The sequence below is a fragment of the Falco peregrinus genome, chromosome 2, assembly GCF_023634155.1.
Source record: "Falco peregrinus isolate bFalPer1 chromosome 2, bFalPer1.pri, whole genome shotgun sequence".
Taxonomy (NCBI): Eukaryota; Metazoa; Chordata; class Aves; order Falconiformes; family Falconidae; genus Falco; species Falco peregrinus.
Genome location: NC_073722.1, coordinates 117,484,255 through 117,506,047, shown reverse-complemented (window position 1 = coordinate 117,506,047; position 21,793 = coordinate 117,484,255). Strand labels below are relative to the sequence as shown.

The following is a 21,793-nucleotide window of genomic DNA, read 5'->3' as shown; positions in this document are numbered from 1 at the left end:
AAGGCTCACCTGGTACATTCATTTGCCCTCAGTTTTCCCTCAAGATATCTAAGCCTTCACCTGGCTGCTCCTTTCTGCATCCAGTGGAAAAGAAATTAACATCTTCATTCCAAGGTAGCTCAGATGAAACTGTCTCAAAGGTTTCCCTTCAACAGGAGCCCTTGTGACCTGCTCAGACCTAGACCTCTGAATTTGTCTGTCAGAGAGGAGATTCTTGGATGTGACTGTCTCTTGAGGTGGGAGAGGCAGCTCTCAACCCTTGTCTAATGGCCCAAGCACCATGGGGATGTGATGGCTGTCAGTTGCTCCAAGACCTGGTTAGGAAGACTTTGCTTATTTAACTCTCCTCAGCTGGCTATAACAAACATAACTGAAATGCTCCCCATCCTGGTTTGCCATCAAATCCAGGATACTTCAGACTTCTCCTACAAGGAGGAAGTTTAAAGTCAGTGGTATGAAGAAAATGTTTAACTTTTTATGTATGTGAGCATGGTGGGTGGAGGCACTGCCAAATGTAGGAGTATGATGGAAGGAGTTGCAGCAGTGATGCAAGGAAAGCTGACAGCCTGGACTTGGTTGTGATGTTAGACTGCTTGGTCTCTTTGGACAAGTCATATATCCGCCTGTGCTTCAGTTTGACAACTGGTAAATGGTGATAATACTTATTTTCTCAGCTGGGCTTTGGGAGCATCCTTATAAATATTTATGAAGTGCTCTGTTTATAATTGTAAGTAAATAAATGGGTATATGGAATTGACAGTCTAAGGATGCAAGTTGTTCTATTTCACACAAATATAGTCATTTCTGGTTTCTGCATTCATTTGGAAGCAAAGAGGTTGGGAACAACTACTTCAAAAACTCACATCTCAAACTGAGCCCCAATTAAGAAAGAAAAGTCAGTACTTAGGAGGCAAATCCTGCTGACATTAGGAAAGACTGGGAAAAACTCCTGTAGGTACTTCATGTGCCTAAAGATGTAGACAGGTGCCTGTTGAAGTTTATAGAAGTGCTGAAGTGTCTAGATCCTTTCTTAAATCAATTTGAGAGAGGACATCATGCTCAGACACTCAAAAGTATTTGGGATCTTATCACCCACTTACTTTCCTGTGACATCCATAGTAGATTACCTTTGGGGACCTTCTGGGAATTGTCTTTTTGCATCCTCATATCCCCCTTTTCCCTAATAAGCAGTTGTCCTTGACCTTGTCCTTGTCTCCAGCTCAGCTGTAAACTGCTAGTACACATTTCTAATAAACCCAGTGCTCATGTAATGGTGGAGCTCCCTGGGCATCAATGCCTCCTGCTATTGTTGCCTAAACTCTGAATCCAGTGACGGCCCTTCCATGGCACCCCTCACTACTTCTACCAAAGCTATTGCAGTTTCATAGAGATGAGAAGACTAACTCTTCTTTGAAGGGAGTTGACCTGAGCAGTGTTTTCAGTATCTTGTTTGCTCATTCACCCACCTGCAATAACCCAGACATAATGCAAGCCCTGGATCTAAGCAGAGTAAGCGTGCTGCTTCTGAACACCTAGAACTTCCTAGAAGGCAGAGATGGACAACAGGGCTCAGAAGACCTGTCTAGTACTTCTGGCTTGACTCCATGATGGCTAGCTGACTTTGGGAAAATGCTTCATAACTCCTTCTAAATCACTTTCCCCATGAATTGTGGATGTTGATTCTCTCCACCATTAAAGACTCAGAAACACACTAAAAGTATCACTTCAAAGCAAGGGAGGGTTGTTCTGGAGGGAAGGAAAATCCTGCTTTAAAAATGGCTTTGGAACAACAGGGATGCTGGTCCTGCATGATGATCAGAGAGTCTTTTATTGATTATGAACTGATTGTAATTTCATGCTTCCCTGAATTCCTAGACCTGGACTGCTCTGCAGCTGGCCCCTGAAGATGGCTCCATCCTTTACTGTGACACCTCGTGCTACCGAGCAATGGGTGATCATGGCAGAACCTTGCATCGGCACACACTGTGTGTGCTGCAGTAGCTGAGGTGCTTTCTAGCAGTGGGATCCCCACCAGGATCCCGAAGTAGACATCCCTAAGGAATCCCCAGCTCCACAAGAGTGGGAGGTGGTTTTCACAAAGCAACTTGCTGCCAGGCCTGTTGCGTATTTTAATTGCTAATGTGAATGTGCAGCATGTGTCCCAGTGGAGAGCTGGTAACACACTTAAGATCTCAAGTCTAACAGGCTGAATGTCACACCTATGTCTCGTGTGCACTTTGTGCTTGACTTTATTTGTTCCAAGAGGGTTTGGGGTTGTAAGTAGAGAAGTCCAGACTGGGCTGGAAATGGCTGAACAGAAACAAAGGGAACAAAGGTCTACAACCAAGCCTAAAAGACAAGGGTAATGTTCTAAATAAAATTTTAGTGAATAAGAGGAAAAGAAGAGTAAGTTAAAAGGTTAATGAGAAGAAGAGAAAGAACTGGGAAAGCTTCCTGGAGGTGTTTTCATGTATGCTGGTACTGAATGAAGAGGCTGGAGAGACCTGACAGATGAGCGTCTTCTACTAAAATAACAAAATACTAGTAAATCAGTATGTGTAGACAACTGGAGGAGTCTAGCACTCCAGGGGTGTTTAAGGGAGGCAAAGTGTCTGGGAGATGTCCTGGCTGTGAAGGGCCGGTGTGCTGAGCCTTATACTGCCAATGCCAAGAACAGGTATTACTGTCTGCAAATTGTTGGAGGACAGGTCCTACAGCTCCTGGCTTACCTTGAGGTACCATAGGTGCTCTTCCTCCAGACACCTAAAATCTCTTTTTGGAGGAGTAACACGACACAGCTATTATATCTTTGCCTCTCTCTTGTCCTTCCAAAGTGCAGCCCTAGAGTATGGACACAGAAGGGCTCACATCCATTAAGTCAAGTTGAAACATGGGATTTCAGCACTAGATTTCTTCTCTGAGATCCCTGCAGGTCCAGGGGAGTTGTTGTTCTATACCTACGCTGTCATAAGCCGAAGATCATGAGCTGCTGTGAGCAACGGCACAGCTTTGCCTTTGGTTCAAGCAAGCGAGCTCTCCGCTGCAAGCTCTCTCTCCGTACAGAGGAGTCCCTTTCTCTCTGGCCGTTGGGGATCTCCTCCCTTTGCGGTGCTGCAGGATATGCCAGTCTGCCCCACGTGATACCAAACTCCATGAGAGTGGCATCACAATTAAAAACCACTTAGGGCAGTGTTAAATGAACCTTCGGCGGGATTTACTGGAGGAGAACATGTGGCACAGCTGTACAGTGTAAGTCAGGCTCCATTTTTATGACCAACACTTTTCTGGACCACTGTGCCCAGCCATCAGGACATGCTGTCCAGAGCTGTGCATGCCCTGTAGCTCTTCATGTGCTGTGCCTTTCAGTGCCTGCACCTCTGACCACACACCACCAGCCACAGTGGTGACTGCACCAGGTAACATCTGTCTCCTACACAGCTGTGCTCCACACACCCAGAGCATCCCACCACCCCTGCATCCTTCTGTTCAGCTTAATGGGCAGCTGAAAAAATGCCCCAGCACCTGCCTGTTTTACATTAGCATGGGAATACTTTACTGCCCATGCTGTCAGGAGATGTCATGGAGCTAAATTGCACAAGACAGCCACTGATGGATTATGGCACCCAAAATTAACAGGAGGGATATTTATACGTTCACTGCCGAAGCCTTGGAATGAGTCCCTTTTTGTTTGGCAGCACTCCCCCAGAACTGCATTAGAAAGCTGCTGAAGGCTAAGGCAGATGCTTGCAGAAAGTGAGTGCTGGCTTTGTTTACTAGGTAGTTACTCTCACAGGGGGGAATTCAGCCAGTCACTTTGATCTTAAAGGTGACACCATTATTTTTCTGCCTTTCTTGAGTGAAAGTGAGCTCTGCTTTGGCCCCTTTTTCAAGCAGTTTTGCTTGGGGACAACGATTTTGTTGGGCTGAGTCACTCAGCCTTTCTTTTTCTAGTCCTGGGCCAGATTTGCACATGATCTTGGTTGCCTTCAGTCAGGAAGAACTCTGTCACATTTCCTTGACCGCAAACTCTTAACAAGAAAGTATGCGCTAGCTCAGTAAAATCATCGCAATGCCATGTGGAAGGATGCCAAGGTCGGCTGGTAAAGTGGGGGCTGCTGTAGCAGGTCTCCGAGTCAGGCTCCGTCCAGCAGCTCGGTCTGTGCGATGCACCCTGCCCCTGAGCCGGGTGTATCAGCAGGGATGTGACCAGCGTGAGTCTGTCCCTGGAGAACCAGGCTGGGATGCACGACTACCACCGTTGAACCACCCTCTTGATTTTAGCCTGTTCTTCATAAGAGGTGTATTAACTTTCTCTCCCACTGCTCAAAACAAGAGCTCAGCAGGCATCTTAATTTTAACAAGCAAGAGTGGTTTTAACCTGTGAATCTGCAGCTGGTGTCAGAACTCCTCCCTGACTCCAGGGTAAGACGATGATGAGTAGCAGAAGACACACACAGCCCTGGTACATGACCTGGAGGACCCTGTGCCCCCAGGGCAGGACAAAGCTTTGTCCCTCTGCCTTGTGGTGCTGGTGTTCGCTCTCCCTCCCTGATAGTCCGCTGGCAGTCAGCAAGCTGGCCTTCAAGGCAGATAACATGCCACGTTGCTTTTTGGACTATTTTCTGTTTGGCTGAATTGCTAATGCCATAGTAATTACTTAGGAAAATTCCTTAATCAAAATCACATTTGTGGAGGTAATGAGCAAATAGGTCAAGGAGAGCAATGTGCCTTATAAGCAGGAGCCACTTCCCTGAGCATCTGCAGAGCTGGCTGCCTCGAAGGAACATTGGGGATGTCCCAGAGGGACCGGGCTGCAGTCCAAGGCATGTTTGAAGTGCAAACAGTCCAACCAAGACTGCCCTTTTGGGTGCTCTATGCACTGGTGGTGCTAAAACACACATCTCCTAGGAGGACTTTGTGTAGCACAGACCCGATTCAGGCAGCACTCCTTGTTGCTCAGTCTTCCAGGAGCACATGGCTTTTAAGGAGATGCCCTTAGTCTCTGAATAGATCTGACCATCAGCTTTGGTACCCAGAGGTCTTAGAGGAAACCTGGTTGATAGAAACAGTCCTGGATTCTTGGAAGGGTGAGATCAGATAGGGATTTGGGTAGTCTAAAACATTGCAAGCACAGAATAGATTTTCTCAAAAACTTCATATTTTAAACAACTAAATACAAAGATGGAGCAGGCACTACTGAGACTTAAAACCCCAGCTAGGTGTTCAGCATCCCCAGCTAGCTCCCTGCCCAATGGACAGCTTGCTGGCTTCCCTCTTGCTGATGTTGGAAATCTTTTCACTAGATTATAATCTTCATACTGTTAAGTTCCTGTGTCAGCCTCAGATTTGAGATTTCAGAATAATTCCACATCACATACAACCTTTTTGTTACCTCACTCTACATCTTCTCTAGATTATTCAAAGATACACTGAGTAGCACGTGTCCCAAAGCAGATCTTCTAGGACTCTAATCATGTACCCAGCGCAAAATCTGAGTGTTTGTTCTCATCCATTGCTTTCTGTCATTTAATCTGTTATTAATTCTTGAGAAGACCTCCCCGCTTATCCCATGGTATTCTCAAGCACTGTTGATGAAAGACCTCACTGACAATTTCCAAAAAGAAATGACTACATTGCCTTGACAGAATCACTTCCATCCACATGTCAGTCGATTCCTTCATGGAGAGCTAGCAGACTCATAATGCGTGCTCTCCTTTCACAAAAGCCATCTTGACTCTTCTATTTCATTTTATTGTAATCCCTCTCTGCACCTGCTCTACCAGCCCGTCTTTCACACTCCCAGCATCGTCTCTAAAGCCTTTCTAAAGACAAGCATTGCCACCAACCACTCACCCGGCACAAAGGCTGATTAAATAGTCAGACTGAACTTCAGGGTAACTCAGCAGCTCTCCTTTAAAGTCCCTGGAGTGAATGTTGTCTAGTCCAGATTATTTTTTGCCATTCCATTTATTTTATACAAAACTTCACTGATTCTGCAGTTTTAGGGAGATCATCAAAAACAGCCCCTACACTGCATGTGGGAATCTCCTGTCCTCCCCTGCTACAGAGGTTAATGGTGCAAAGGTTAAAATGTCAGTGGTTTTAAGTACCGTCATATTTTGAGGATGCACATTGTCACAATTTCCTGGCAATCTCTGCTAAAAAATTTCCCTCCTTTATATCAAGACATGACATTGCACAAGAAAAAAAGATAACATTTTTCTGTTGCAAAATCTCCTTTCATTTAGCACAGGGGAAATTCCCATCCCCAAAACTGAGGGCAATTCCGGATTTAAGCCTCTGCAACTCTGATAGTAGGAAGGAAAATTTTTATGTAAATCTATTTCTTTAGCTATAATAAAGGAATTGGCATAAATCACCAACAGAAAACCAAGATCAAAAGCAAAAAGAATCCCAAAACCTATCAAAGCCAGATATTTCATTGCACATGCTTCCTCCTGGGAAAGGAGAAGACTGCATGCCAGCCCTGACTGAAGTTAGCTGTGGTCTTTAATGAGTTGCTGGAAAGCACATGGACATTCCCTTGAGAGGAAGATCCAACCTCCCTTCCCAATTTGTCCTTGTTTTGGAGAGGATTCACCTTCTCCAAAGCCATGGTAATATCTGGACTTTGCCCCATGTCTCCTGCCTACCCCTGATCTAAGCCAACATCCCTCAGTTGGGCACTTACGTGCCAATGCTAAAGGTGCCAGGACGTCAATGCCAGGATGAAAGGAGTCACCCTTTGAATGCAGGCAGTGCCTCCAAGCTGCATGGGAAGTGCAAAAGGCCATAGCATCATGCCAGTGCCACAGCGCTCTGGGACCCCTTCATGCAGCAGGGTGTCCTTAAAGACCCCAGTACATGCCGGGGCAGGTGGGACGGGGGGAATCTGGGAGGTTAGTGCTTGTGCCAGCCTCCGTCTCCTGGTTTCTTGCCATGGATACACTCACCAGCAGGGCAAAGGAGTTATCGCTAATTGAAAGTGCCCCAGAAAAGCCTGAGTCCCTGATTTATGAAGGGCAGTGCAATTAGCCTCATAAACAATTCAAGAATGTAAATCAGGAAAGGGCTGGCTGGCAGCAAGACAGTGAAACATTAATGATCTTACAGCTGCTCAAAGGTAAATATTTCATTAGCTCCACCAAGTATCATTCTGACAATTATGTTAAACTGATGTTCACAGGTGTCACCCTGCAACTTAATACAACGCTGGGACCACGTCTGCCCGAGCAGAGCTAAATCCCTACCTGAGCGACCGGTCAGTTGGGGCTGTCAGCTCCTGAAGGAGCATGCACACCTGTGAGCCTGGACACATGTGGCCATGGGGGCACGGCATGACAGCAGAAAGGTGAGGAGTTCAAAAAGCAACATTTGTACTTCTGTGAAGAAACCGGCACTCCCCAAGCTGCCACAGGATCTGCCAAGGGCAGGAAAGCAACTCTGCACATTGAACTCGTGAACACTAAAGGCGGCCAAGCATGGAAGGACCGAATGTCTCAAGACCATTGGGTTCTCCTGCAGAGGAGGAACTAGATCTGCAGTGCAGAACCCTTGCTCTTCTGTCTATTAAATTGCATAACTTGAGAGGAGGAGGGCCCTGATCGTTTTCTCAGTTGCTCACTCCTCTAGGTCAACTATACTGCTGCTGGTGTTCATCACTTGCTCTGCCTCAGGCACCTGTGTTCCTTGCTTTCCAGTCATATTGACCCTAAATCTGTCAGGTGCTCGTTGTGGTGCTCACCCCCACGAGGTTCTGGCTGAAGATTCTGGGGACATTGCACAAAATGTTGATTTTTTCCATTGCACCCATCCAAAATTAATTTAGAGAAACCGAGGCAGACAGAGGAGCTGACACAAATAGCACATGAGGAAAAGCAGTGAAATGTAGAATGCACAAAAGGAGGATGCAGAGGCATGTCCACATGAATCTTTAGGAATAGAATATAAATCAAAATAATATATATATTTAATATATTATACATTTTATATAAACTATATATCAAAAATAGAATCTTTATTAGATACAAGCTATTAGAAGTGTGCCAGGGCTGAAAAGCCATGGGGTATAGTCAGGAGTAACTGACAGAAATGGTTTTGCCCGGACCCTTGGGTAAAAGAAAGCAGAACCTGAACTGTGGTAGAGGTTGTGCAACCGGACCCTGCAGGGGTACCAGGGAGTCTGCAGCAGCCACACCGCTGGGAAATGAGGCACAAAAAGCTGTGTGCTCCTCAGCACAGGCAGCGAGAAGGCTGTAAGTGGCACAGAGTGCCAGGTGGGGAGGGAACATTCGGTTTGACAACTTGGATAGAGCAAAAGGAAATAAATAAAAAAATGCTAGCCTGGATTTAAGGGGGGGAAATTCTGCTCAAAATCCATGGGTGAAATAGTTACGGAGGTGTTAGAAAGAAGGCTACCACAGGACCTGAAGCTTTCTGCAAACCTGCACAGCGAGGCACAGGTTTCTACAGAAATCATTGTGATATTCTCAGTCATATACCACTGAGAAAGTGCGTCATTGTGGAAGAGTTTAACTCCCACCTCCAGACCAAAGAAATAATACCACTGCTAGTAGGAAAGCCCAGTTATTTCTGCATGTAACAGCTGACGCATTCCTCCATCAGTCGGGAGGCCTAGGGCTCATGCTGCCTGGGACTGGAGCTGGGTTGCAGAATGCAGGCCTTCTAAAGAGACTGCAGCAAGAATTCAGGTGTAACTTGACTGCAGAAGACAAAAACAAAGATTAAACTAAGGAGACAGTCTTGGACACAAATGGTCCAAAGGGCTCAGAATTTGAATGCTGGGAAACGTAGAATTGCCTCAAATCTTGAGACTAAGACTATCAAACCAAACCAAACTGAAGGTCTTGGCTGTGACAAACATCCCATGATACTGTCCAAAATCAAGGTTTGTCCCTATTTTAGATGTGTGACTCTTTGCCTCATAAAAAAAAAGTCCAGGATCCTTGGAGAAGCAACTGTGCTTTGATTGGGAAGCTGCAACTACATTTGTAGAAGACTCCGGGCGATGCTCTGCTGCTGCCTTGCCCTGTATCTCCAGACAGCTGCAGTGGGGCGTTTCACAGGCTGACTCCACACAGACCAGCCCCCCAGCCATGCCAGGGGCTACAGAGCTGCAGGATGTAGTCTGGGGGCAACCATTTGCCTCCTCCAGCCACAGGTAGACAGGGCTGTTCTCCTCTTTTGTCAGTCAAGAACTTATTGCCCAGCTCAGATGGGTACAATCCAGCTTCAGCACCTGCCAGCTACCCATGGCAAAGCCTCGCAGGGTCCCCAGGCTGTCTTGGAGGATATGGGAGCTGGTGCTGCCTCTTTAGGGCTGGCACAAGGCTCTGCCTTTGGTTACTGACAGTGTCCTCTAGGACAGGGCCACCTCTGTGACCTCAAAGATGTCAAGTGACAGCCATAAGCTATACAATCCCTCTCTCGCTTGTCAGAATGCCTCACAACAACTCATGGTGACTTGTCCAACCCCTCATTACAACTCTTCCACCCATGAGTCATGAGAACAGCAAGTCCTGATTAGAACCCATGCTTATCTACCTGAATCATTTGATGGACAAGCCCATTCAGAACCATGTTAGGCCAGTGGAGAAAGGAGACAAGTGGAGAGGTAAGTGGAATCATTAGTCCAGGTCCTAGTGTTGCCCTCTGCCATAGCAGAGGGATTGAGGACAAAAAAGAAAGGACAGTAAGGTAGGTGTGACAGGAAGGCTCCTCTTCCACCTTAGCTCCTCCAGCCATGTCACACCTGAAGTCCTTTGGGGTCATTCTTGTACCTCTTAAATGCTCATCAGGAAGGACAACCCACACACAGCAAGTAGCCTCAGAAGCAAGAGGACACCAGCTAACTCTGCTGCACGGTTCTGCCAGTGCCAGGCACTGAAGTGATGCAATGAGGGCAGTCAGAAACCTGGAAGCTTGAGATGAGAACCTCTGACACCCACATTGACCAACCCCAAGGCAGCAGTAGGATGCTTCAGAGATGGAGGTAATCAGAGCTACCTGACTGTAGCCTGTGCATCAAGGGCCCTTCCAACTTCCCTTCCCCCGCCCTGCTTCCTGATCACTGAATATATTAATATTTAAGTAGGATTCAATAAAAAACCTTTTTCTGCTGAGCTGTACAACCTGGATGCCATACTCACCATCTCGGGCAGCCTGCAGCAGTTCGGTTTACTTAACGCTGCACTTAACCTACAGCAGGGACACATCTCCACACCTTTCTTGCATCCTCCAGCCATCACAAAGGCTAATTCCTTGCAGGGTTCCCCAAAGACCCTTCCTATAAGGGCCATAGCACTGCTTGCTGCAGGAAAGGTGGGATGTATAGGTACCTGAATCTTGAGTTCAGGCTGCCTACGGGAACAATACAGGGATGTGGCACACGGCCCCAGGAATGAGCAGGGCTTCAGGTCCCTCTGGCAGGCATGGTGCTGGCAGCATAACTGCACCCAGCCGGCGGAGCTTGCTGAGGAATCCTTCTCAGGAAAAGCTGTGGATCCAAGGAGGGGAAAAGTGAACTGAAGTGCCACAGAGGTGGCATTACTGCAGTTGGGAGCCATTGGGTAGAAAGCTACAGATTTGAGAATTAATATTTATCTTACTCCCTTTTCAGAGGGGTCATTCCGAGCATTGGGGCACTGCTCCGTGACCGGCAACAATCAAAGATCTTGCATAGGGTTGGTTTAGAGAGCAACAGTTATACACAGAGGTGATTTAACACTAGAAGATAGAGGTGTTGGCACAACTGACAAAGCAGGGACAGATTCGGGGAGAGAGCTGCGAAAGGCCATCCACATATATTAGAATTATTTTCCTGAGAATGATTTGATGAGATGTGAACTTCATTATTTGCTAATGTCGCAGTACAGAGCCTTGTCCAAAGCCCTGGAGAGTCAGAAGGAATCTTTCCATTAACTTTTCTGATTGTAAGTGAGATTGTGACAGATGTACTCCCTTTTCCTTCCTCCTCAAATATTTTAAATCAAACAGAAAGAGCAGTTAGAATTGTCCTTTTATGGAGGAGGGCATCATTCCTTCTTAGGTGTGCTCATATAAATAGCCACATGGGAGTCTTTTTAGGTACCTGCAACAAGTAAGATGGTGTGAGGGTAATAAAGCTTCAGAGAAGAGGAACTGAGGCAAGACCCACTGAATTCCCAAGCTGCGCACACACACGGCTGACGTGCCAGAAGGAACAGGGACTGCACCAATGATGAAGGTTGTTTGCAGCCAACAGTAAAAGCTGTCTTCAGATCTTCAACATGAGCCAAACCTTCCTGCTGCCTTTCAATCTAGAAAAAATCTCTTGCTGAAAGCCACCAGCAAACACCCCCGGCATACCCCAGAAGGGGGGAATACCCTGCGGATAAGAATGTTGTGAAGGGGAAGCTGCGCCGGCTCATGCAGAAAAACACTGCTGAAAGAAATGGGAAGGCAGACCTGCAGAGTATTCCTCGACCCTGACTGAGCAGAGCTTGAGACAAGACAATAAAAGGTGACCAGCTAACCCTTTCAGGATTTAGATGCCTAAACCAGAACATTAATCAACTAGGTTTTCAGAGACTTGAGCAGTATCTTCTGCTGCTAACTGCTCCCACTTTCCCCAGCCAGGGTCTTGCAAGGTCTCTGAAAGCTGCACATCTGGATGTCAGCTGAGCTATCCATTACATGCTCAGGGACTGATCCAGGAGAAGTTAACCATGACTTCTCCAGTATCACCTTTATTCTCAAGTGTCTGTAAGCTGAGCTGGTAGTTTTCCACGACAAGATTGCAAGAGTGACTTTTAGCTTTGCAAAGCCTGTGTCCCATGGCATTTCATGGAGGCTGTGGCCAGTGGTCACCGGTGGCGTTTACTGTTCCTGGTCATAAATACTAGGAATAAACCAGTGAACCTTTGTTTCAGTATATTTTTGCCTAATTTTAAGGTCAGGAAAGTCAACTGGGAAGCAAAGAAAGGAAGCTGATAGTGATGAAAGCAGAGCATAGACTGAGTTGCAATATTTGGGCAGGGGTCCAAGAAGATGGGAAGGAAAGTTTACTGATTATGGCACATTCTTAATGGAGTACGGCTTCCAGCTCCTCACCTCTGTTTACACTTGTACAGAGTGTGATAGGATCAGCAATCATGAAATGGGAGAAGCTCAACATGTAGAATGTCCTTATAAAGATTTCATTCTTCATGGTGTCAAAAGCAACTAGTTACATTACTTTCTGGAGGCCAATTTAATTGTTGTCAATACCAGTTGCAAATTGGCTTTAACATTTTAAATTGATGTTTTCTGTAAACTGCTCTGATTAATGGAAGAAAACATTGTGTTTCTGCCTTTCTTCTGAAGATCTAATGCATTTTACAAACAATAATTGATCTAGCAAGACACAGAGAAGCAAACAGGGAGAAGCAAACCTGCTACAGGAACGATTTTGCCCTTCAACAGCACCTGGTAGAGCTGCAGAATGGTACAGGACAGAACAGCTGGTTAGACGGTGGGCTTAGCTGTTTTCCCCAAGGAAACTCCTGAGCAGCTTAAAACTAAAATACCTTAACTGCAGGCAGAATTGGTTTGGCTGTAAATTGCCACCATGGTGTTAAATTTGAGCCCTGGAAAATCCCAGACCTGCTGGCCTGGGACCTCAGCCCGCTTCATCTTAAAGTGCATGTGGCCTTGAAAGTGCTGGTAGCCAGTCCTGGTTGGACACCAAGTTTCCCAAGCACCTAAGCACAGGCTGTCCTGCATGCTTGCTCACAGGCAGCCTCTAAAAATCCTGCTCAAGGCTGTGTGACACAGGGCACAGCTCAGTGGTTACAAATTCAGCACTGCCTAAACAGGGTAATTCCTACCAGCCCTGCTCCTGATTGCACCCCTACGTTTCATCATATTACCTCCTCCTGAGCTGATTTTGCTGGTTAATGAGTTAAGCCAGCTGATGGAACCAGGGTCAACGCAGAGGGCACGGCCATGGCAGAGGATGTCAGAAGAGGACTGAGAACTCTGTGTCAAAGGCACAAGAGCCATTAGGGTGAGCCAACTGCCTGTGAAACTGGAGCTGGAGAGGAAGAACGGGCAAGCTGCAGATTCAAATCAAGACATAGGCCAGGGCTCAAATCAAAACCTCTCCAGGAGCATGACTCCCCTTGCCTACCGCATCCTCCAGCCCCACTGGATCCACTGCCCTCCCACTGCTGGGGCTGGGGCTGAGCTTTGTGTTGCCCCCCGCTCCTCCTCTGACAACCCTCTGCTCCTGTTTCCCAGGTGCTCCTAGCAGACCTGATCCTGATCCTGATCCTGATCCTGATCCTGATCCTGATCCTGATCCTGATCCTGGGCAGCTGGTGAGTGCTGAGGTGGCATGGCATGGCATAGCAACAGCTTCAGCCCAGACACCCAGTGCTCCCCAGGGAAAGGAGTATCTCCCAGTCCTGCCCCTTCTCACGGCACCTCAAATTCTCCAGTACCCCCATGCCAGATACCTGCCCCAGTGGCCCTCTGCCTTTCCCAGACCTGGAGGGGGAGGACAGAGCGCAGGTTGAGGGGAACCACCTGGCATAAACAACTTTCTTTTCTGTCACCCAAAACGCAGACTTTGCAGTGTGAGCACCATGGGATGAGGGCATGAAGTGGCCTCCCCCTTAGGTGCTGTGCTCCAAAACTGTTTCCATCTCTGCTTTTGTATGTTTTGAGAACAGTATCACTTTGCTATTCCTGGTCCAGCTGTACAGATTCAGGAACTGGTAAAGCAGCCAAATGCATCAGGTTGGACCTCCTACACACACAGAGCCTCTGTCCTCCGTAACTCCTTCTCACTGCTCCTGGCCACCATTCCTGTGCCTCTCCTTCCCCTATCAGTCCCATTCCTGGTACCTCCCCAGTCCCACCAGCCCTGGGATTTGGTTTTAAACCCAGCAACTGTTACAAATATCAAAGCCTGGTTCTGGGAAGGAGGCCCATGCGCTCCCACTCCCGCTGTGTGTGCAGCGAGCAGGCAGCACAGGGCACGAGGAGCTGATGCTGCCACATGGTGCGATCCAGGGCATCACTCAGCGTGTTGCAGCACATGCCCACAGCCACTCTGTCACCTGCAGCATGCAGGTCCCTGGCTGGCCACACACCTGCATTAGACTCCCAGACTTTTTCCACATTAATGCCTCTCCTCCACCAGAGCACTGTGCCAGAAAAGCCCCCTTCAATTAATTTCCACATTCTCCATGTGTTTTGTTGTAGTGTTTTCAGCAGGTTGCGTTTCGCTGTGAGGCTTTGTTTCAAAGTAAATCTATATGCTTAATCCTCTCTCCTGCTCACAACTTGCGTTAGTCTTTCTTAAAAAAAAAATGCTGTTACCATAGTAACCTACAGTTTCTAGATATCGCTGTAGATGATAAGTGCTGCCATGCCTGGCTTTGTGGCTCTGGGACTGCACTCTGTTGAAAGAATGTTAAATTCCACCAAAACACTTTCAGCAGGCACCTAATATTTATCCCGTAGCTCTGGATGTTGCTACTCTGTCATGGCTCTGTGGTTCGTGGGAGTATCAAGAGTTCATATGTGTGTATATACACACACACTCCACCTACTCATTTTTTCCCCCGCAACAGTTAGTTAGACATTTGTTTCTTTAATTTTTTTCAAATTTGTCAGTCGTTAGCTGTTTTGACGCATGAAACCCTGACATCAGTCATGGGAGATATTTGGATATGAGACACAAGAAGTGGTTGCAAATGTTGTTGCTTTTTATTCTCTAGTAAGTTCATGGGTAAATATATTCATGGTGGGGATATTTTGTTGTCTCATGTGTCTTGTTAGCAGGGCACAGTTTTCCCAAAGGTTCCTTTTCATACATTACCCTAAAACTTTACAGCTCAGTAAAACACTCAGGAGACCAGAACAAATCAATGACTAGAGGCAGGAGTAGGTGCAGCCCCAGCCCCCCTCAGTGGGGGAATATCCCCACAGCACTAGGTCCTGATCTCCGGTAGCAACAGAAGAGGGAGGATGAATGTCCAAATGAGTAAGATTAAGAAAGGATAAGCGAAGAAATATTTAACAGTTTAAAAGATCCATTTGGAATCAGGGCGATTAAGCTCATTGCATTGCAGTTCATTCCCCTGACTTTCCATCCCATCCCTTCTCCTGTGCTTCCTGGATTGCCTGTACTTTGGGACAAAGTCTTTGCTTTTCAATGCAAGTGTAAAAGCTCGCGCTTGCTGTTCAGGCACAGGATGGGAGGTCAGGTCTGTGCTCACGTGAAGATGCAGGATGGAGCATCCCTGCGCACTCGGAGGACTGCAGAACACCCTGCAGCACGCGCCCCCTCGGAGGCTGCTGACCCGAAGGGAAAGTGGGGGTCCCAGGGCAAAACTGCTCTCCCACACCTGGGCAAAGTGCACAGACTACTCAGGGACAGGTATTTACAAAGCTGTAGGTATTTACTGTGAACTCAAGGGAAGATGGTAACCCCAATACTTTTCAAAGAAAGGCCCTTGCCCCTCTGTGCCCCTTTTCCCCATTGCAAAATGGAGACCAGTAATGCCACAGAGTGTAGGAGGGCATCACACGCTCCGGTACTAGAGGTGAGTGAATACCTATGGTATCTAACACTGAATATGCTAACTTAGGTCCTACATAAGTGAGAAACCTAGATGACATCAACGAGGATAGCAGCTAGTGTCCTATCTTAGTTGCAATTCCAGAGCATCCACCTCTCCCCACACTGCTGGACTTTGGGCAACGGTATTTTGGATGCCAGGACACTGAATAACTCTTACTCTTGAAATGTTCCGAGACAGAAAAATCTGTCATTTTCTGGTGGCTCAGGAAATGTATTAACCCCTTTGGGATCTTCCTGGGAGGGAAAGCTGTGGGAAGCATTGGGGCTTACTGTAACAGGGGTGTGCCTGGAGGAAAAAGCAGATGGAGTAGCACTGAATTGCCTTGTCTTCTGCAGATCCTAGAGGTTTCAAAGCTGGTCCCATTTCTTTCTTTTCAAACGTCAGTGAATGGCAACAGTACAGAGAAAAGAAAAACCCTGTTCCTGGAACTCTCTGGGTGTTTTCCAAGTGGTTTCCCTAATTCTTCACCCACCTGCACCTTAACTAGTTTCTCACAACAGAGCACAGGGGCTGTAAAATGCTACTGTGGGGACTGGGGGATCATTTTACACCTGCTTTGTATTCCCCTGAACAGCTGTAAATGACAACACAAACTGTGAAGCAGCAGGGAATTTGAACGCCTTCAACATATATTTCTACACTGATCCTCGGTAAATTAATTCAAATAGTTGCTGGGGATTTTGGGGAGAAGTTAGAGAATTCAATGAATGAATAAAGGAAGCAATTTGAAGCAGAGACCAGCTGGGGACTTGGGGGAAGGGAGAGAGGGGAAAGGGAGAAGGATGGACAGGGATAATGGATGTGTGACCTGGAGGAGATGTGAGCAGCTGGCTGCCCTGGCTCACCCTGCGCGTTAGGGAAGGGCTGGAGCCTGCACTGAGCCCATAGCCAGGGGAGAGGGGGACCAAGGCGGTGATGCCCTCCCCTGTGCGATGATCAGGATGGAAGCACTCCCCATGCTGCTCCGCCTATGTTTGGCTAGAGATGCTAGCTACAATTTCCATAAAGATTAAAGGCCTCTCCTGCATTTGTTCACGTTCAGAACAAGCTCAGAATATGCCTCTGGGTGGAAGGCACTGCTGAAAACAGCACTTTGAATACGTACGTCTCTGGAACATCCTGACTCAAATGGCTTATTAAAAGCCTTCCCCAGATACGTCAGGTTAATCAGAGTGCTAGCCTGTGTTGTTTGTTGCATTCAAAGTGGTAATCCTGTCAATAAGCTGTTCTTCACACCTGCAAGTACCCTGTCCCTAACACAGGTGAAGAGCAGAAGATTTTTCACACTGGAAAATCATCTCAATTTCCCCCTGCAGTCAGCTCTTCCCTGGCACATCTGGAGCTGGTTTCAGACCAGCATAGTCTGTTGGTGATGCAATTTGATATTCTGAGAATTAAGAGGCCAAAAGAATATAAAACTAGGCCAGATCCTTTTCTCCAGAAAGTAAAAAAAAAAAAGTCTTGTCATTGCTCTTACAGCCTCCTGATCCTGGAGCTAGTCAGATGCAGCATAATTCCAGGCACAGGTTTTACCTACCTGTCTCATGCCCAAGTAGGTGACATCTGGGGACCTTTCACTGCTGAAAGCATTGCACAATGGCAGCAAGGACATCCTTGTCCTGAACATATTTGGAGAGGTTCTCCTCCCACATAGCTTCCCACACGAGTCTAATGGTCCTGAGTATCCCCTCTCTCACAGGCTGGCAAGAGTATCAAGGTGAATTGCATGAAAAAGAGCCAGTGTGGAAGAGCCAGAATGAGACTGAGAGAATAAAGGATCAATTCAGACCATGTGCTGTCCTGGAGCATCACAGATTTGTACCACAAGGATTTACATAAACCAAGCCCTTTCCCCATCACTGTGATAGTACAGCACTGATTCACACCAGCCAAAGATCTGGTTCAAATTCTTACTTGGAGTCTCTTGTGTTTGGGTCTGGGTTTGGAATACAGTAATAAGACGGCTCCCTGCATGACTGTTAGTCCTGAGCTGGCTACCCCTCTATCACCAAGGCAGTCAGAAACCCCCTGTCTGACAATTTCTGCAGGGATTGAATCTTGTGGGTGCTTTGTTGGCCACATTTTGGGAAAAGCAAACCAAGCCCTTGCACCTGACTTTCAGAAGCCCTTCAGATATCCAAGGATGGTATTGGAGGTAGTCATCTGAGCTGAGAATCTAGTCTTAATTTTTCCGCTAATGCTAATGTCCATCAGTATCACTGTCACAGGGACTGGCCTCATCTTTTCTGACACGTCAGTTGACTGTGGACATTGCAGGAGGATTGCCTGTGGCTCAGACTCTGTCTTTTGTGCCAAATGCAGCACCTTCCTCCATGGGAGCATATTGCTGTTTGTGTACGATGCTTTCCAAGCCCGCAGGAACTATTGACCTTTCTCCCATCTATCCTCATCCTTGCCGATATTTGCTGGCCATCCACTGAACAAATGAATGGCACTGACCTTCATGGCAGATGTCAAGATAGGTAACAGGGCCAAGGAGAAAAGACGGGGGAAATGTTGCTAGGGTTTTCCTTCCCACACCCCTAAAGGTGCTACCGCGACAGAGGCACTAAAAATGCCAATAGATAGCTAATGAGATGGATTTCCTGTAATCTCAGGTTCATCATATTTTACCTGTTACTCACAATAGCAAACAGTGAACTAACAAGAGGTCTGTGTGGGCTGGAGGAGCAGTCCTGTGTACGGAGTGTGCTGTAGCTCATACCAATTAGGTGGTGCACAGCTGGAGAGGTGTGCTTTGACCCAAGCAATCTGTAGGCACAGCTTTCAGGTTTTCTTATCTGCAAAGAGCCTACCCCCACCAGAATAGCAGCACTGCATAATAGTAATGAACAGAAATCTCAGTGGAAGTGGGGGCGGGGTGGAGTGGGTGGAGGGGGATGTGAACTGTCCCCTGGCATCCCAAAAAGACATAAGCCAGATTCTCACAGGAAAGCAAAAGTGGCAGTCATCTCTGGAGCGATGCTCTTTGGGCACTTGGGACACTCAAGCTCAGCAGAACCCAGCGTGAGAAATGTATTCAGCTTCCAATAAATAACCGGCTCCCCCGTCACCTGGGGAAGGTGGCCACTGTAAAGGAGGCCGAAGCCTTCCCAAAACCAGCTGCCTTGTCTGAAGAATGGCAGTTGTCTCCATGTGTATGACGGAGAGATCTACTGCTCTTTTTCCCTTAAACAAGCATTAATTAGACCTGGGTTCTTCTATCTCAAAGCTCAACAGCGAAGTACAGAGTAAAGCTAACCCCGGGCCCTCTGTCCCACTGCAGAGCTCACGGAGTTCTGAAACCACCTGCTGTGAAGTGCCTGGGCAAATACACTGCGGACTTGGCCTTGATCTTGAACTCTCCTTCAGGCATCTGCGACAGCCGGAGACGGTGCCCATAGCTTGGCGACTACCAGAGGACATCGTACGTTCCCATTCTGCCATCTCCTGCTGTGACCATTTGAGGGCTGCCTGAGTACCTGAGTACCGAGGCAGGAAGGGTAGCAGCTGGCACATGGGAGTTGGACTCCTCTTCATCCTCACATCAGGAAACACCAGGCACCACCCAGCAAGTTGATGGCTGCAGGCATGCCCTCAGCAGCACCTGCACACGCTGCTTTGTTTGGACTCTGCTGCCTCAGACACAGGCCACCTCGATTTGTCATTCTCACCCACAATCATTTTGTTCACTGACACCAAACAAGCCTAATGGAAAAATGAAGCTGGTTTGTTTAGCAAGACTTCAGGGCACCCTTCTAGTTACAAATTTGAAAACAGAAGTTCCAAGTAAAACAAATACAAAACTCAATCTCAGCTGGTATGTAATAACTCTAGTCCTTTCTGGTTGCTTAACCTCTCATACTTCAGAGACCTGAGACAAACCACAGCCAGCAGACCTGATGCTTTTCAGATCCTGCTGCAAAACCCCACACCTGTGGTGGTCTCAAGCCAATTTGCAGCACCAGTGAGCAGTGCTTTGCCTGGATCCTGCTACTACATATTACTGCCTCTATTTTTTTCCCCAAGCTGTCCCACATTCCCCTCTTTTTCACTCCTTTTTCACTTCTTTTCTTCTTCTTCTCCACCTAAAGCAAGTATTGATGGTGACTCCTCTTCTACTTCCATACCAGGGCTTACCAGCTTTACTCTAGTTCAACATGCTATAACCCAGTCATGTTTTCCAACTTTTACTTCCTTCCCAACCTAAAAAAATTTTAGCATTCACTTACACAATTTCCTGATTACTGCAATAATGTGAAGATTAGGTGGGTAACAGAGTATAGTCACAATGGAGCATTGCCCTATTCCGCAAAGAAACACTATAAAAAAACATCAGCTGTATAGTTGTTTTATGAGAGCATGACCTTTTGTAAGTGATCAGCTTTCTGTCTCATCTGATATATGGGGACACGTTAATAACGGACACGGCTGAGCCAGGAACAAGTTCTTTTGGGCAAGCTACAAGAGCAAGTCCCCCTGTCCCCCCCCAGCTTTGGCAGGGGCTCGCTGTGACTTTCGGTCCAACTGGCTGCCCCGAGGCCGAGGTGATCCATTACCCCTGCAGCTGCCAAGGGCTGTGGAAGCTGCCTTTGTAGCTGGGTTTGGGAGTATCTTCTTTTAGTGACCTCCTGTTGCCTGTGTCTTGCCTGTTTCAGCCCTGACTGAGCTGTGATGGCTTTTCTCCTTCACACAGTATGGGCAAATGTACAGACAAGCAGAGGTCGACTGAACAGACTGCCATCTTCAACAGCATGTCTTCTCCTTCCCAACCATTTTGCCTAGCTCATCTCATGCCCCAGTAGTCAGCAAGGACCAAGTAGACTCCTTACTGGGTGCTGTCACTTTGCAGTGTGACCATTTGTACTAGCACCCCATCACGATACCTGTGCTCTGGTCCTTGCATCCTTGTGTGCCTCCACTAAGGTAGTAGTAAGTCTTAAAAACGTGCATTGGAGTCATCAGCTACCAACAGATGCCAGAGAATTCTGTAATTAGCAATTCCTCTTTCAAGCCTTCCCATTTGCCTTTTCTCACACTTGACAGTGCCTAAAAATGACACCTAATTCAGCTTCCGCTATCCAGCTAGTTTCTTCTGCTGCAATCAAAGAATTTATTCAACATCCTTGTTCAGGATTTGCCTGCTTTAACTGACCAACAGGAGCCAAGGGGAAGAGACAGGATGCCTTCAAAAAGGGAATCATCTCATCGTAAAGTTTATGTCAGAGTTGTTCTCTGATGGTGTCCATACCTGTTTACTGGCCATAAACCCTTATTTCTTGTGTTTCTATCCTGGGACAAAATCACATATCCTGTCAAGGGCCACTCTCAAGCCCTAGATATGCAAAAGCACCTTCTTCCAGACAGCTCACCTCCTGTACTGTTCTCCAGCCCAGCATTTTATTTCAGAGGTACAACTCCCTGGCATAAAAAAAAAAAAAAATATATATATATATATATATAAATAAACACAGGGTTCACTGGCCTTTGAGTGAAAATTGGAGAGCAAGAGCAAAGAAATCCTTATTTCTCAGAGAAATTATTTTGTTCCCAGCAGCAGGGGAGGCTTCCAGAGAATATGGTCACCTGTTCCTGTCTCCATAGGGTGATGCACGTTGCAGCAAAACCTTTCTAAAGGTCACGGCAACAAGGCAATGGAAACCAAACCATCAGTGCCCTCAGCCATGGGCCCTTTCCACAAAGAGCAGAGCACATCAAGCCCTGCAGGTTGTGGAGCAGTCTGAGCTCCTGCCAGCTTCCTTCAGAAGCTTCCCCGGTAGGGACCATTAGCAAAACCTCCTCTACGAGCTGGGTGACACAGGTCAGGAAGTGCCACCCAGAAACTTCTACATGAAGCTGAATATCTTGTGACTGAATGAGGGCACGTCTTTGAGGCACATGTCCAGTGGCACCTGAGAGATGGCAAGTGATGGCAAGTCTACCGTAGCCCACTTAACAAAGGGGGTCTGCAACCATCAAGACATTGTTTTGACAATTATCAATATATGAAGCATTAAATAAATCAGAACAATATCTTTCCCTAAAGGCTGGCATCCTTGTGCCACTGGGGAAATCAAGGCAGAATAGAGCCAAATAGTTTAACCAAATTCACCCAGCCAGTAGAAACCAGAAAAAAAAGGTGTGTCCCCGTTCCCAGGCCA

The 21,793-nt window shown here is 47.0% G+C and overlaps 1 protein-coding gene across 2 annotated transcripts in view; it reads right to left on the bottom strand.

Moving 5' to 3' along the window:
* Positions 1–21,793, bottom strand: part of SHISA6 (shisa family member 6) — a 246,087-nt gene that overhangs the window by 207,712 nt on the left and 16,582 nt on the right. The window lies entirely within an intron of this gene.